Source organism: Vipera berus (genome assembly GCF_964194415.1).
Source record: "Vipera berus genome assembly, chromosome: 1".
NCBI classification, from domain to species: Eukaryota; Metazoa; Chordata; class Lepidosauria; order Squamata; family Viperidae; genus Vipera; species Vipera berus.
Genome location: NC_138202.1, coordinates 280,824,711 through 280,842,059, shown reverse-complemented (window position 1 = coordinate 280,842,059; position 17,349 = coordinate 280,824,711). Strand labels below are relative to the sequence as shown.

Here is a 17,349-nt window from a genome sequence, read left to right as displayed (position 1 = left end):
ACTAATATTGTCATTACATGATGTATTTATAGTTGCTGTGTTTGAGAAGTATCCATGAGCATATATTTTCAAGATGACCATAGCAACAGAATATGAATATTCTTAGATTAAGTCTTGCTTGTCTTGGCTTATTTATATATATATGAATTCCAGACAAGCAAGTTAACATAATCTTTCTATAGGTGTGGTACATATAAAACAACCCTTACTGACAGCACCAGTGTATTCCCAAATACAGCATTACGCATAAGCACACAGTCATCTGTCCCCCAAATCAGCATTATTCATTGCCCCTATGTGATGGTTGCCTCACTCTGTCTAATAGTTGTTGTTGTTGTTAGTTGCGAAGTCATGTCCGACCCATTGCAACCCCATGGACAATGTTCCTCCAGGACTTCTGTGTCCTCTACCATCTTCCGGAGTCCATTTAGGCTCATGCCTACTGCTTCAGTGACTCCATCCAGCCACCTCATTCTCTGGCGTCCCCTTCTTCTCTTGCCCTCAACCTTTCCCAGCATTAGGCTCTTCTCCAGTGAGTCCTTTCTTCTCATTAGGGGGCCAAAGTATTTGAGTTTCAACTTCAGGATCTGGGCTTCTAAAGAGCAGTCAGGGTTGATCTCCTCTAGGACTGACCAGTTTGATCGCCTTGCAGTCCAAGGGACTGCAAGTCCCTTGGTCTAATAGTAGAGAAGACATTATGAAATGAGGGGTTTTCATATAAACCAGACATATCAAACATGTGCCGTCACGTGATGTCGTGCAACGTATTGGGACAGTTTTGCCATTGCCGGCAATGGGGTGGGTGCGGCTTCCACGTGACTCATCCAGCCTGAGGGCCAGCAGTTTGACACCCCTGATATAGAAAGTTCCCAATGCTATAAAATATTATTTTCTTTTTTTCTTGATTTTTAAAGGAAACATGAGTGTTAAAAAGAGAGGATAGTATTGTCCGGTGTTCCTATCAAATTCTGTGAAGGCTGATGGTTTTATAACAGTCTTGGTATTCTCTCCACTTCTGTAGCTATGTAAAGTATGTTTTACTTATCATTTTCCGATCATAAAAACACTTGATTATCATTGAAAAACATGCCAGAACTTGTTTTCCACAAATGACCAAGGAATAGGCTGTGATGGGAAGAACAGACTTTGTAAAGTTATTGAATTTCCTTAAACCCACCTGGAATAAAACTGAGTGAGAGAAAATAGAGGGGAGTCTAAGAAAGAGGGACAAGAAAAAAGGATCCCAGGAAAAACTGAAACATCTGCTTAATATTCACCTTGGAGAGGGGGGCTTTCTTAATACCTAAGGGGAAAAGGAAATTGATCTCCCCCCTTGTCCATATAAGCATTACATAGAAAAGATGCAGGAGAAAAATAGTGTGTGTATACGTATGTTGAATGTACAGTAGTCTTAAATGTTAATGGAAAATAATGGATTGAGCATTCAAAATATTGTTCAGACTGGAGGTTTTACAATGCTTCCTTTATGATACCTGCTCTCAGAGGCCAATTCAATCAGTGTGGGATCATTAGATTAGAAATAGGTAGATATAAGACACTCTTTTAACACTCTTTAACAGGTGAAGACTACCCTCTTGTGCAAATCAATAGAGGGTTTCAGTGGAAAACATAGAAAACTAAATGGCCTTGTGCAGTCAAGTATCTGTTTAACCCAGGGGTAGGCAACCTTGGCTCTTTTATGACTTGTGGACTTCAACTCCCAGAATTCCTGAGCGAGTCATGCTGGCTCAGGAATTCTGGGAGTTGAAGTCCACGAGTCATAAAAGAGCCAAGGTTGCCTACCCCTGGGTTAACCTATATTTCAAAGCAAAGTTGAACTTTTTGAAGTCAAGGTGACACTTAAATATGATAGCAGAACTTAACTCTCTTGATTATACCTGATTTTGAGATAAGTTCAGAAGACTTTTTTTTTCTTCTGCCTCTTACTTGGAGCTCTTCAAGCATTATCCATTCCCTGTTCAATGTGTGTACTTGTATGTCAGAGCATGCACAGTCTTATTGCGCTGAGGTAACCCAAGAGAAAATACAGTAAACAGTGGTTTGTATTAAATGGTGGTTTATATTACACACTATATCTACAAATATACACTAGAAATAAAATATATACAAGTGGTGAAACAGCAAACTCCAATACACAGCAGTTACAGCAGGAAACGTATGAGAGAGAAAGACTCCAGCAAAGCCTTCCCTTTTATACTCAAGCTCTTAAAGGGATACAGACTCCTGCTGAGTCATTCCTAACATTGCATCATACATCTCACATTATACAAGCTGCTTAGCTTCTAAATCATTACCTTGACATTTTAAATAATCACAGAAACACTTGCTGAATGGGAAATTATAGAAATCAAATAAATAAATAAAACAATAAATAAAATAGGTCCTCTTGCAAGGAAGATTGGTATGCAAATAAAACTTTACTCCTCCCCCTGGTGACTTGGGGAACATTTCAGGCTATATCAGTCTCATACAGTCTTTTTCTTCTTCCAGGCTAGATGCTCAGGAGGCAGAATTTCTCAGTCACACCACTTCATCCCCCTTTTACATCCTTCTGGTTACCTCTTTTACATTCCTGTTTATGTCATCTTTGCAAAAGAACCTAAGTTTTAAATACAAACAACAATCAGCAATTGGGCCATGGAGCAGCTTGACAATGCTGCATTCTGATATGTAGCCGCGTCCACATCAAGAAAAGTTAATTTAAATTTGATTTTATTTAATTAAAATATAGTACAAATCAAATTAAGTAATTACAGTTGCCATGATTAATTTCCATTAGATACCATGCTAAATTCACACTGGCCATTTTGAGAAGTTTTTGAGATCTCTGCAACAGAATCTGGCACTGAGATACAAAAGTGAGAAATAAAGAGAAACATCAACCTTAAATCATTCCTTTGGAAGAAGCAGCTGAGGAGCGACTCTCCCTAACTTCTTCTCAGCATTTATGAAATAGTTATATTTAGTGTACTTGAGTCTGGCAAGATCTTGTCTATGGGCAAGGAATTGCTTTGAGCTTTTACATCTGTAGTTCTTGGCTTCTTGCACCTGACAATCTCTCACCCAATGTTTATCTTTTTGACATGCTGTGACTTTTTCCTAAACCCCAGAAACTTCCAATAGCATTTGACACATCTCCCCATGTCTCTGAGGCTGGTAAGAGTCATAGTGTAAAGCATGTGAAAGAAACCAGGCTGGAAAATCCTGATGAAAGAAACCAAGGTCATTTTAGCTTTAAGATATTGAGCCTGAAAGGTATTTTCTGCTTTTTCTGCTTAAGCGTAGTTTTCTGCATTTAATGCATTTCTGCTGAAATGTATTCTTCTGCATTTACAGTCTTAACACATTGGAGACTTGGTATAGAAATTAAAACATGTTTGTTCCCTGGGGAACTATGTAAACTCCTACCTTTGGGGTGATTGATGTCTAATCTAGACTTCTACACAAGAAGACAAGGTTTCAGTTCAATACTCACATCAAAGGGGAGCAGGAGCTCTGACCTTTTTTTCTTCTTCTTCTTCTTTCTTTCTTTTTCCATCAAATTCCTGCTGAGGAAGGTTGCATTTTGTGATATAGGTGGAGAAGTCAGTGAAAGCACCCAGGCCTGTGAAAATAATAGCAATCAGAAAGCAATGTAGAAGAACCTGTCCAGCAGCAGCATTCCTCTTTGATTGTGATCAGACACTCAGGCCATCAGGCATTCTTAAGAGCTTTGGCTCCCAACGAGTGCTTACCTCTGGCTCTGCAGGGACTAGAGCCTTTAACAGAAATCAGCTGTCAGTCACCTGCAATTCTGGAAGGACTGGCTACCCCTCCCTGGCTCCGTACCTTTTTTTCCTGCCAGCTAGCTCTTCTGAAGCTGGCATGCCTGGTTGGAATGGTCACCTGTCAGGCGGTAGACACGGCTGTTATCCAAGACAACAGCTGCTGCTGTCGATCCGCTTTACACAGAAAGTTATTTGGCAGGTGGTGGGTCTTTTCCATTTTTATGTTAGCATCCGACTGTGGTATATTTTCAATTGCTCCTCCTAGCCTCCATCCCTCATTTTCATTATAAGACTACACCATCTTCCTTGATTCATCAAGAATGTGAATGCCCCTTAAAGAGGCATTTCCTCCTTTCTCTATGCTGTTGCTGTGGTGTTGTATTGCATTCGTTGGCCTCCCTCTCTCCTGGGCTAAGGATGTTGCTTGCGATGTTTTCAGAGAGTTATTACCATGTATTGCCTGGCTCTGAATTTAACATGTTCTCTGATGGCACTCATACGTTGTCCTGACATGTTACTTCCCTATTTAGTTTTCCAGGCTGACTTGATTGATATGGATAGGATTTTTTATTTATTTATTTCAATATTCTGCCTAGAATAATCCTGATTCCCCAACTGTTCCTTAGTTTAAAAGAGGAATCCCCAGCCCCCAGTTCGTGGATCAGTACTGGTCCGCGGGCCACAGTCCATTGGGAACTGGGCCGCACAAGTGGCAGGTGAGCGCATGAAGCTCCATTTGTGTAAGCTGCAGGCACGCGCATGAAACCATCCCCTCACACATACACACACACACACACAGTCGCCAGTGCTGTTGGTTTCCAGAGCCAGAAAAGTTGGAGAGTGCTGTTTTAAAAGAGTCTAGTGGTTTTCATATTTCCAATTAAACAAGACATTCTAAAACTCCTTTCTTTCTTTTTTTTTATTAAAAAGTTTTAGAATACATTTTATCTTTAACAAACAACAAAAAAAAGAAAAAGAAACCCCCCAGCCCCCTTCCCTCCCACCCTCCCCAACCCTCCCCAACCCCACCCTCCCTTTCCCCTCCCCCCCACTTCCCAGAGCAGAATACAGGGTATAAAAATACAAACAATCATAATCTAGCTTACGCAAACAATCCTGAACTATATAGACTATCGAACTTTAACTCATATAGTTAAACTCCAAACATATATATATACATCATATCAATAATTATTCAAAAACAAGATAATACTTTTCAATCTACCCAATAAAAACAATCACAAATAAAACAATTTATATCAATTGTCTAAAGCTGTTCTTCTTCCCAACTAAGCTTTAAATTCATATTATCCTGATATATTATACAAATTAAAATACCATAGATTACTACCAAACTTAATTTTTTTTTATATAATCACATCATTCTTATATTCTTATATTCTATTACCTACTCCAATATTGCCCATAAAAGTATTACAAATTAATTTCAATCACACATAAAACAATTTATATCAGTTTTATAAAACTATTCTTCTATCCAACTAAACTTTAACATACTAAAACCAAGTTTATACAACCTTTCCTTCTCCTAATGTATTATACAACTTAAAATACCATACATTACCTTCCAGGCTTAAAACTTTCCATCCAAATAACAAAGCATAACCTACAGAATATCAATAAACACTACTACAAATCTTCCCAATTAAATTTTCATAATCATCTTAAAACTAAAGCAACACAAAATATTATATAATTATTTTATAAGGGTGAAAAATGAATCCCCAAATACTTAATCCTTCTAGCATCCTTATTACATTATTATCTCTTGCAATTATGCAACTAAATCCTCAGGTTTGCTTCATTCTTCCAGAAGCAGCACATCTCTTCCAATTTCTGGCCTTCTCCCGTGGTGATGAAATTTGACCCACTCCTGTAGCTTTCACATGTGTCTGCATTAACCCTTCAACATCTTGTGGATTCTCTCTGGAACGTTGAGGCTCTCTGTCACCTTTTTTCTTTGTAGACTCCAAAGACGGTATGGGGACTGCTTTTAAAACATTACTGTAAAAGTCATGTGCCTGAATCACCGTGTTAAAACAATGCCTCGTACCTTCATAAGTCACCACCATACCCTCTGGTATTTGCCATCTAAACTTAATATCACGTCGTCTCAATTCTTGTGTCAAAAAAGCAAATTCCTTCCTTTTTCTTAAAATTCTTGCAGGAATCTCTTTTAAAATCAAAACTTTTTGCTCATCCATTACAAAATCAATATTATAGGAGGCCTGGATAACTTCATTTCTAATCTTTCTCTTTGTAAAATAAACCACCACATCTCTGGATAGTTTCCTTTGTCTTGCAATCCACGAATTAACACGGAAGATTTTATCTATATCTTCCATTATTTCATCTGCTGGTCGCTCCAACACCCCTTCCAAAACCTCAGAAACCATTTTCGTCAAATTTTCCTTAGGATTTTCTTTTAGGCCTCTGATTCTCAAAGCAAATTCCATCTGAGAATACTGTGTCGAAATCAAATCATAATCCATTTTCTCTATCACATTTTCAGTTTCTGTCATTTTGGCTTCCATTCTAATATCATTTTGAACAAGATCTTCCACTCTTTCATCCAAAATCTCAATGCTTTTAGCCATGCTTAACATTGCAGATGTGATGTCTGCTCTCATTTCTGCTAATTTCTCTGTAAACTTCTCCTCCAACTTTTTCTCCATTATCTCAACAAATTGTTGCATTTGCTTTTCCATAGTCTCTTGCAGCAAACTCTGCAAATCTTTTACTGTAAAAGCTGATACAGATTCAGATGCAGAGGACAATGAAGTTTTCACCGAAGACTGCTGCCTCAGGGCAGGAAATTTAGAAGATATAGCCGCCATTTTCACCCTCTTTTGTTAACTACACACTTTCACATGCAGATTCAGCAAAGTCCATTGAGTTAAAGATCAAAACATCATCTTCACCAAAATCTCCTGCATCGCTCTGCCTGCGTCCTCATTCTCAAAAGCTCTTCCTTGCTAGCAGGGATGGTTGTGAACGCCCTGTTCTGCTCCAAAAAACCTGGAGCAGAGACGCCTCGCAGTCCGGAGCATGCCCAGGCTTCGGGGGGGCTCAATCCTTCCACCACCAAAACTCTAAGTTCTGGCAGCCCCGGAGAGCTCTACCCCTACCTGGACGCTCACCCCCTCCTCTTCTCCCGAGGTGGGGGCTTCCGAGCCTCTGAACAGCTGATCGACGCTGTTTTCGGCGGCTCTACGGAGCCGCGAGGCTGACAGCCAAGAAATGGCTGCCTCCGGCGTCGCCTTGCCATCCCCTAAAACTCCTTTCTTAACAGATGTAACTTAAGAAGAAAATGGATGAGAAAGGAAATTCCTATCTGTTAGTATAGTGTAATGTTGGAGGTGACAATAAATAATCTCTATCAACAAACTGTAAAAAAAAGCAAAAAACAAAAAATCTGGCAGGGGATCATCAGACTATCTATTGGCCATTTAACTTGGTGCATGTGCCCTCTTCTCTGGCCCCAGGACACCATATTACAGGTCATTTTGATTGAGAAGCAATATAATTCTTTCAAACAGGATTCGGCCCGTGAACTTGTCGGGTCTCTGAGCCAGCCAAGTCCAGGATCAGGTTCCTAGATCAACCTGAACAGGCTTTGACCAATATTGTCAGCATCAGATCCTGTTCAGATTGATCTGGGTATCTGAGCTAGACTCAGTAACTACAAGATGCAACCTTCTCTGTGACTGTTAGTTCTTATTTGGGCTTCCTTTGATCCTATGTTTAGTGCTTTTCTGGAATAGCTCTAAGCCTGAGTTCAGCATTCACTGAACAAGGATTTAGTGATGTTCTGGCTTAGAACAAAACCTGTATTTCCCTGCTTCTAATGTGAGTTTGGTGATCCTCTGGAATAGCACAAAACATAACTTCATCTCATTCTAAAACAGCCTTAGACCCAAGCCCCAAAGAAATCAAGGATCAGCTAATAAACTTACTTTGAATGCATCCTTACCTAACAGATGACTAAACCCACCTTCTCTCCAGCCCCAACCAATGTTATGAGGAATAACTGGTGGAAATTTTCCCACCAGCTGGCTATTGGCGAGAGTGATGGGGGGGGGGGTGGCCCTTCATTAATCGCTGTTCTTAGCATGCCTTTCACTCTGTAGATAAGGATAGCAGCGTCTGCCAGCTTCATGCCTGTCATAGGATAGGGATCAACAGGGGGGCAGCAAATGTTAGGCTTTATCGTTTTTCTGCCAGCTGAAAGACTTATAGCACTTTTACTCAGCCACAGGGAAGGTTTCTGGGATACAGAACTCAGAAATAAAAAGCCATTATTTAGTGGGACAAAGCATCAGAAGAAATTTAAGTAGCTAAACAATAAGCCACAAAATATATCCAAGAGACACAATGCTGTGCAGAGGGGCGCTGTTTTTTTTCCCCCTCCTCTGATGTGTTTTGTTAAATATACATTCTCAGGGAATACTATGTCAAATCTTCAAGCTCTTTGGAGAAAAGGCAGAAGATAGAGAAAGACAGAGCTTTACAGACCAAGTAGAATTCTCAGTTATGATCCCCCAAAGCTCTATAAAACAAATACCGCTTTGGAAATGTATTTTGCTTGGAATATCATCCTTTCATATGAATGTTGAATTACACATTATTAATCTTATGGTAGTGGAGATTTTTTTTTTCCTTTAGGTTTGATGGATAAGCAGCTGGATAAAAAAAATGGGACTTGGTTTTTATATACGATAATTACACTGAAAAGTTTGTATGCAAGGAGGTAGAAAGACCTACAGATTCTCACAATAGGAATGGGGAAATTACTGGAAGTGGCCGAGATGGCAAAATTAGCTAATTTGATTAAAGAAAAGATTTTGTGTAGTTTCATTTTTATGTAGAAAGTACTATTGGTAGCAGGGCTTTTTTTGTCATAGAACGCTCAGAACGGAGTTCCGGCACCTTTTTTGGATGGAACCTTGTAGGGTAGGCAAGGCGGGTTGTATGACATGTGTGAGTTCCGGCACCTTTTTCTTTTACAAAAAAAGCACTGATTGGTAGAAAGCAAAAGAAATGTTATATTATTTGGGCAGGGTGATTAGAATTGTTTATGCCTATAGAAATATTGTGTAATATTGAATTTTAGATCAAAATATTCATGCACTTTATATCTGTAACTGCACTGAAGAAAGATGGAAATTACTCTTCTATTTTGTTTTGGTTTTCCCCTTATTTCTTTGCACATCCCCCTTCCCTGTTTTTTTTTCCTCTTCTATTTTTTCCTTATTTCTTTATATTTTATATTTGGTAGTAATGTAATAAAGCATATTTTAAAAATCATTAATCTTATGATAAGGATTTAAAAATAAGTCTATATAAGCATTACAAACTAGCAGATTTGATTCAATACTGGCCATGATTAATTTTTAAAGACAAAAATAATGTATAGAGGGGAACCTTCCTCAAAAAGTCATATTCCAAGATAACACCTTAGCAAACATGATATCTGTTGTTGTTGTTTTTTAAAGGTCCAGCAGCTTATCTTATTCTTTCCCAATCAGGGAATGCACTAACTTGTCAAAAATATTAGACTGAGGACCACTCCAAATATTATAAAACAGTGTAAAGCTATAGGGATCATTTGGGTTGTTCCATCTCTTTTTAAAATAAATAAATAAATAAATACTTTATAGGTTAATTAAACACTTAGCAGTGTTACTGATATGTACTTATTACATAACTGTTAAACATGGCGTTTAGCAGCTAAGTTTCTTATTAGAAAGAGATTAAAAGCCTCTTTGAGAGGCATCATTTTTAAATGTCACCATACCAGTTTAACTAGATTTCTCGCTGTGCTTAATGCCAATAGATTGTATTTAAAGTAATAACAAATAAGCTGTCAGCTAGAGCACCCATTGTCAGACTTGTAGGAGAATCCACGTTCGGATCGTTCCAAGGTTTTTCTGCTCTCCTTCCACTCCTCTTCATTAAGAGGCTTATTTTATCTTATGCACATGGAGGAAAGATGTAAGTGCTGCTTATACCATAAAAACAGTAGTCAAACAGTGACTACAATTTTATGAATTTGCTAATCCAGGCATTATTTAACTCTTAGTAGAGTGTTGAGCTCTGGCTTCTTGATGAGTTTAAATTTAAGCCAATTCCAATTACATGCTCCATGTCTCCTTATGCCTGGAGTGAGAGAAAATAAACATATCTGGGTCTTTCTTGAAAAGTCTTTTTCTTTCTTTCTTTCTTTCTTTCTTTCTTTCTTTCTTTCTTTCTTTCTTTCTTTCTTTCTTTCTTTCTTTCTCTCTCTCTCTCTCTCTCTCTCTCTCTTTCTTTTTTTCTTTTTCTTTTTAATTATGAAAAGCATGCCATGGACAAGATAGTTTTTTTAAAAAAAACAGTCAGTGAGAACAAGCTTCATTTTGGTAAGAACACATCATGCTTTTACTTCTTTATTAAATATATATGGCACCTCGCTAGCCAAAGCAACTTTGGGTGGCTAATTTACACAATGAGATTTGGAAAGCACTTCAAATGAAATTCAAAGGTGTGTTTTCTGCCAAACAATGATCCAGCTAAAGACCACATTGTTTGTAAACAAGTCTACTTGTATCTACAAATGTCACCAGCTGAACAATAACTCTCAGCAACAACTTAAGAAATACATTCTAGAAACACTATGTAATGCCATGAAGAATGTTCAGATGACCCTTGTGATGAGAATATCAAGGTTTAAGTTTCCCACATGGAACCCTTTCTTCATGAAAAGCATTTTAAAAATGTTCCATCCATCATATCTAGAACAGCTATGATGCAAACAGCTTTGCCTCCAATGAGATAAAGAAGGAAGCTGAAAGATTGTAAAAATGAATGCTGTGAACCATTTGAAAGTCATATGTGAAATATCCACTAGAAAACCTACCTACCTCTCATCAACTGTGAAGGCTGTAAATGTGCCAAGTTTAGCATATGCCTCACGGAAGTTGTGAGTCTGACATTTGCTTCTGGGCATTTTAAAGAGAAAACAGACTAAATTTTATGCTCCCCTAGTGGAAAAGCTATATATTTAAACATTATCATAATCATCTGCTTTTCCTAATGGTAAAAGCTAGATCCTGATGAGATTTTGTTGCCTTTTGTAGTGAGGCCCAGGAGAATTAGCATGTCTCTTGCTGGAGAGTACTTGATGCTGACAATCAAAAGTTTTAATGCCTCTCTCTAGTTGTCTCCTTAGCAGAAGAAATGGCAGGTTACAAATGAGGAATCATGTCAGTTGGATTCCACACATTCTGTAAATGGGGATGGTCAACTCTAACTATAAATCCTGCTTGGAGAAATCCTTCATAGTCTTTTCAAATATCTAAATTGTTTACTAAGATACAAACTGAGCACATCCAGAGAACCAGCCTACAAAATGTCTACTGCTCCCATAGAAGATCTCCAAGAAGACTGGCAGAACATTCAGGGGCTTAAAAAAAAAACCTCTGACTCACTTCCTCCAATGACATCATCTTTAGTTAACAAAACAGGGAAGGGGAAGAAAGAGACATGTTTGTTTACCAAAATATTTCACCATGATCATTTACAGTACATGTAATTTTCTTAACAAGTAGATACTTGCTGGCTTTTCTATTAAAGCAATCACTAATTGCTTTGCAGGGCAGGTGTCCATTAAACATATCCTGGCCAAAATTGTACATTCAAAATACATTGAGGTTGTTTAAGACTTTAGACATGTCAAACTCGCAACGTCACATGATGTCGTGCAACGTGTAGGAGCCTTTTCGCCATTGCTGGCAATGGTGTGGGCACGGCTTCCTGATGACGTGTCCGACCCATGGGCCAGCAGTTTGACACCTCTGCTCTAGATTGATTGGTCATATGGAAAAACACTTTTTAGAAAGTGAGCTGTGATCTTCCTTCAAAGTAAGATCACAGCCCTGCAGTGTTTGAGAGATCTTCTTCCCATTTAGCCAAGCAGAATTCTAGACTTCTGCCCCAAAGGCCAAGCATGAATGCCTTACTAATCTTATAAAGGCAGGAAATAAAGTGAGAATGGTAATGGTAAAACTGACCCAAGCTGAAATTGGGTCATTGTATCTATGAGAAATGCTCTTGAAGGGTTACAAAGGCAGGGATGTGGTTGAAGGGCCAGCAGTAAGGAAACAAGGGAACAGTCATTCCAGAAAAGGAAGCAGGGCTGACTCTCTGGCTTGTTTATTGTTTCAGAGTTGATGTGTTGTCTCTCGTGTACTATCTCCTTTCCCCCAGTCTCCACCCCATTAATTATACAAGGGAAGTTCTGCTTCCTGTGTGGACCTCCTGGGTATTCTCCCATTGTTCACAGAGTTGACACCAAAATTGTAAAAGAGGCTGTTCATTTAAGCATCTGTAAGAAATATGCCAGAGATTTCACTATTCACAGCACTATGAATAGAACAGCAAATGACATTACAAACAGAAGTAGATTTCTACCCTTTTGTTGTTGTCGTCTTCTCGAACCCTGATGACAACAGGGATATGTTCTCTTGGCAATAGCAAAGGAAAAATTCTCACTCTTTCTTCAGGATGGCTTTTGGATTTCCCAGTTTAGCTTACAGCTCCAGTATTTCATAACAGTCTCCAGGGCTTTTTTTCTCATAGAACGCTCAGAACGGAGTTCCGGCACCTTTTTTGGATGGAACCTTGTAGGGTAGGCAAAGCGGGTTGTATGACATGTGTGAGTTCCGGCACCTTTTTCTTTTACAAAAAAAGCACTGACAGTCTCTATCCAAGTCCTAACATGCTCCAATCCAGCTCAGTTTCCAACCCCAGATGAGATCAGTCAAGTATTGCCAAATACTTGAAATTATAGTAATTATTATAATATATTAACTTGCTATCCTACATGTGGTTTGCATGTTTCCTTGTGGGTTTTTTTTCCAGCAACAGCCAGTTGAGGTAATGGAGCTGACCTACAATCACTGTCCAAAGAGTTTCTGTGGCTGAAAGTAGACTTGAATTGGGTCTCCTTAGGCTAAAGGCTTCGCCTTAACCCGTTACTTTAACAAAAAGAGCCCAAGAAGGAATTTGGTGTACCAGTTTCTAATAATACTCCTAATATTATTACTATTTATAGAGACTGATTCATTCTGGACTAGCACAAAAATGGAAAGTTATCACAATGGAAAGGATTTAGAAATGATGGAAGATCTCAAGCAATCATAATCCTGTAAAGAAGCATGCATAAACAAAAAGTGAAGTGGTCTTATGAAGATTTCAGCTAACAATTGTTGCTTTTCCTACAGAAAACAGGAATACATTTTAAATTATAGCAAGGCAGTTATTTAAATGTTAGGGAGAGTAACCTCATTCTTCATACACATGTTGTAATTATAACACTAAAGAATCATTGAACAAGCTAAAAAAAATCATCTCTATGTTGCCAGTGTTGAAGTGTTTGACTCTGTGATATATAAGCAATAGCTTCAAACTAAAGAAAGTTATACATGTCCCTCAATCTATTTCCTGCTTGATATTTATCTCCAATGAATAAATATCATGTCACTTTTAGTCACTTCTATTTTACTTATTCATGTGTAGCACACAAATTATTCTTCAGCATTTGCCCCTGTTTAAGTTCGTTTTTCACAAAGGGGAGAAAATGGAGACCACAAGATCAATTTGTCAGTTTTTTTAGAACTTACATCTGCTCATTCTCTATTTTTGTACCCTCTAGCAAAATGAGGTATATTTGGATATCTAAAAACTTGCACATTTTTATCACATTTTTGAACCTCACAATATTCTTGCTTATCTATGGATCGATGAATAAATGATTTTCTGGCTTTTGTGGCAGAGGTAGAAGACCAGATTTAAGATTTTTTTGATGAGATCCAGCAAAGTTTTTTTTTAATGGTTTATTTTTTTTTATATTCTCCAATTTTGGAAGCTAGTGTCTCCAATTTAGACTTACTTCTCATTTTCCAGAGCCATCATTACCCCCAAGTTCTGGTTTTATCCTCAGCACTGTAGATAATATTCTGTGCCAGGTTAAATTGACACTAATAGGAAAACAGAGCACCTATCATTTTGGCATCCATCACTTTTAGCCAACATGGTTAGGCTGCCAGTAGTTCTACAGTATATCAGCAACTCAATGTATTGGGAAGAACAAGTTTCCCGTTGCTGTTACACCTTTCCTAATTTTCCCATGTTCTCTTACCAGACAATGGTGTCTGCTTGGCAGCTTTTTTTGTAAGCCTGCAGGGTGTGGGATTATGCCTTTGTTACCAGAGAGAAGGCTGAGAGAGTGGGGACCTCACTTTTAGTATCTCTTTGCATTTCAGTAAATTCCTTACAGTAAAGAACAGGGTCTTGACCCAAAGTTGGGAATCTAACACTTCAGTAAAAACATTATTAAAGGATCTAAGATGGTTGAACACTGGTTTGTTTAGTTTACACATAGGTGGGATCTTTAGTTTACACAGCTGTATCCTTCTTCCTTAGTGAATTTATACATGCCAAATATTTCCCAGGCATCCTGGGCCATGCTTGTGCACACATTACCCCCTTCCTCCCTCCGTCCAAGACATTCTATACTTTGTTAGCTCTTAGTTCTCATGCATAACAAAACAAAAGCTTTAATTACTTCAGTTTTTATTTAAGATTCTATTGAATCTTGTAGCAGACAGCTACTAAGGTATTTCCAATGATCCCAGTTTGCTTCTTCCCTACGTCTTTCTGAATGTTTTTTTTCTGCTTTTCCTGAACTCTCAGATATAAATTATCAGTATTTCTTAGAAAGGAACTCTATGTCTCTGTTATCTTCAAGGTCCAGTTTAATTATTTACTAAATAATAATAATTTAAATAACAGTATCTGCCTATCCCAGGTCCCCAGGAAAGAGTCAATAGGTGGACAAAAATGTCAAATCCACTCTAAACATCAGGCCAATTGTGCAACCAACCATAATGTTAATTTATTAAACTAGTCTTCAACCCAACTCCTAATGACTCTAGCTGCCTATATAAGTAGAGCTACAGATTGCCCTTTAAACTTAGAATAAGAGCAGGAGTGGGTTCTTTTTTGCTGATATCTAGTGTTTCTCCAGATTTTTGCACCCCATAAATGGAACCCCTAACTTTTGTTGCTGCCCAGACTTTAACTCTGAAGCTGAAAAGTATGGATGTTTCTTTGGGAAATGCTACATATGGTAGGTTCCTTCAGTACTGAACATACGTAGAATTATAAGCAGGACCAAGTAGACTAAGTAGGCATAGTCCAGCTTGTGCACATATCCGAATAAGCATTTGAAGTGTGCTACAGGAAATATAAGTGATCTAACCATGTGAACATGTGGAGTTATGAAACATATTCAAATTCTCTATTTATACAGATACATATCCCTTTTTAAGGAACTAAACCTTCTCAGGATTAAAAGTATCTCCATTCTATAGTAGCCATACCACAGTCAACCAATTAATGTTCTAGACTGTAACTATTCTAGGTGGAAAAAGCAGACTCTGAATACTGTATCTTCAGAATGAAGACATAGTAGTTTTACTTATGGAAATATTTTATTTATTTGTTACATTCATATTTTGTATCTTTTATTGAATTAGTATTTTTAAAATGTATGGTTATTTTCCCCAAGAAGAGTGCTTAAAACAGAGTTCAAGATGGTAACTGAATAATTGCAAAACATCTCTGATTTCATTTTTGCCTACCCAGTATTATCAACACAAAACTATAGAAAGGAATTTTAGAATGTCAAGAATAATATGTTTTGGAGAACATTTATTTGGCTCACCTAAACTGTTTATGAGAGACTGTTCAAGTACTTGGAGAGAGTTTAGGTTTAAACAGATGCCCTCAGCCAAATTATTGAAAAAATGATCAAAAACATATAATTGACAATTATTAACAACTTCATATAATAATGGTGTTTAGATTGGAGCCATAGGAGAATATTTAACAGTGGTAACTGTAAATAGAATATTCAATTGTTGTAGTGGACCAGAGACTTGGAAATTAAAGCTGAGAAGCATCGAAGACAGCAAGTTTCTGGTCCACTATAACTATGCAGGAAGAACAAAGGGAGACAGAGAAAAAAAGAGCCTGAGGATAGAGCAAATCACTCTAGGATTAGGGAAATCCAACTGAAAATCCCTGTTTACTCATAAAGTTTCTTGGTTAATAGAAAGCTAGTCATAATCTTTCAGCCTAACCAACTGCAGAGGGTTACTAAAAATGAGAAACTACTGTGTGTATGTTGTATTGATTTCTTTGGGAGGTGATGTAGACTTTGTATAGAATGGATGGATGGATGGATGGATGGATGGATGGATGGATGGATGGATGAATTTGCTGGATTTTGTCAGCATGGTCTACACTGAGCATGAAAGAATTCAGCAAACTTTCAGAACAAACCACTAAAGGACAGAATGAAGGGAATCTATTTCAATTTACTTGAATGAAGCAGCCTAGACAAATTTTGATCTCAACAGCAAGATGTTTTTATTTGTTCAGGGATTGATATAATTTTTTTAATTGTTTTTAACTTTTGTATTTTTCGTTTTAATCACCCTGTAAACCGCCCTGAGTCCTTCGGGAAAGGGCGGTATATAAATATAATTAAATAAATAAATAAATGTCATTTCTATAGCAAGTCCAAAGACTAAATAAATTCCAAGATGTAGTTTTTGGTAAACTATATAAGGTAAGCATTTTTACAGTCTATGTTGCACTTGAACCTGTATAATGATGGAAGTGACATTAGTGACCAGGACCCAAGAGTTTCACATATTCATTTACACCTACAATATTTTAGATTTATCTATAAAAACACATCAGTCAGCTATCATATGTGGATATTAAACAAAGGGACTACATAAGATTAAAGGACAACAGTAAATCTTCAGGAATCTGAGGCTAACCAATCAGTTCTGATATCTGGTTTCTATAACAAAATTAACCAAGAAAGCAAATGACCAGAAACATACTGAAAATAATTTCAGGGTAAAAAACGTTTTTTTGTAGTGCTTTACCTATCCATCCAAATACACATTCTCTTTTACATATAGGTTAATATCCACCTGTCCCACCCAGTTACAAAGCAGTCAGAAAGCTTTGTAGTTTTATTTATTTAAGTTAAAACTGAAGTAGCAAGGTAAAGAAAATGGAAGCCAATGAAAGGGCACAGATATATATATAAAAACACCTTCACAAGCCCTACCTTAAATCAGAAAATATTACATGTTTCTGGTAAGAAATTGCAAGGTGATGCAAAAGAAGGACAGTGTTCCTCTGTTTTAATGGATTTATGAAAAAAGAAAGTTTGACAGGAGCTGTTTGTTGATAACTGTAATAATCATAACTGTGCAGCAATTCAATGTGTAAAAGCTTAATAAATGCTATATAATATTAATGTCTTTAAATATACTGCCTTTTCTTAAATTTTCTGAGAAAAGGATATAGACAGACCCCAGACTATTTCCAAATAAATTTGGAAGGTTAGTAAGCTAATACATAGATTTCCCTTGAATTTCTTTCACTGTGAAAAGTCAAGCTGCTTACTGTGTTC

At 37.4% G+C, this 17,349-nt stretch overlaps 1 long non-coding RNA gene across 1 annotated transcript in view; it reads right to left on the bottom strand.

Moving 5' to 3' along the window:
• Positions 1–2,069: 2,069 nt before the first annotated feature.
• LOC308660423 overlaps positions 2,070–17,349 on the bottom strand; it is a 41,086-nt gene continuing 25,806 nt past the window's right edge. The window contains exons 4-5 of the long non-coding RNA XR_014024737.1: positions 3,497–3,625; positions 2,070–2,866 (exon numbers count right to left, since the gene is read on the bottom strand). This is a non-coding gene — a long non-coding RNA (uncharacterized lncRNA). The remainder of the gene's footprint in view (positions 2,867–3,496; positions 3,626–17,349) is intronic.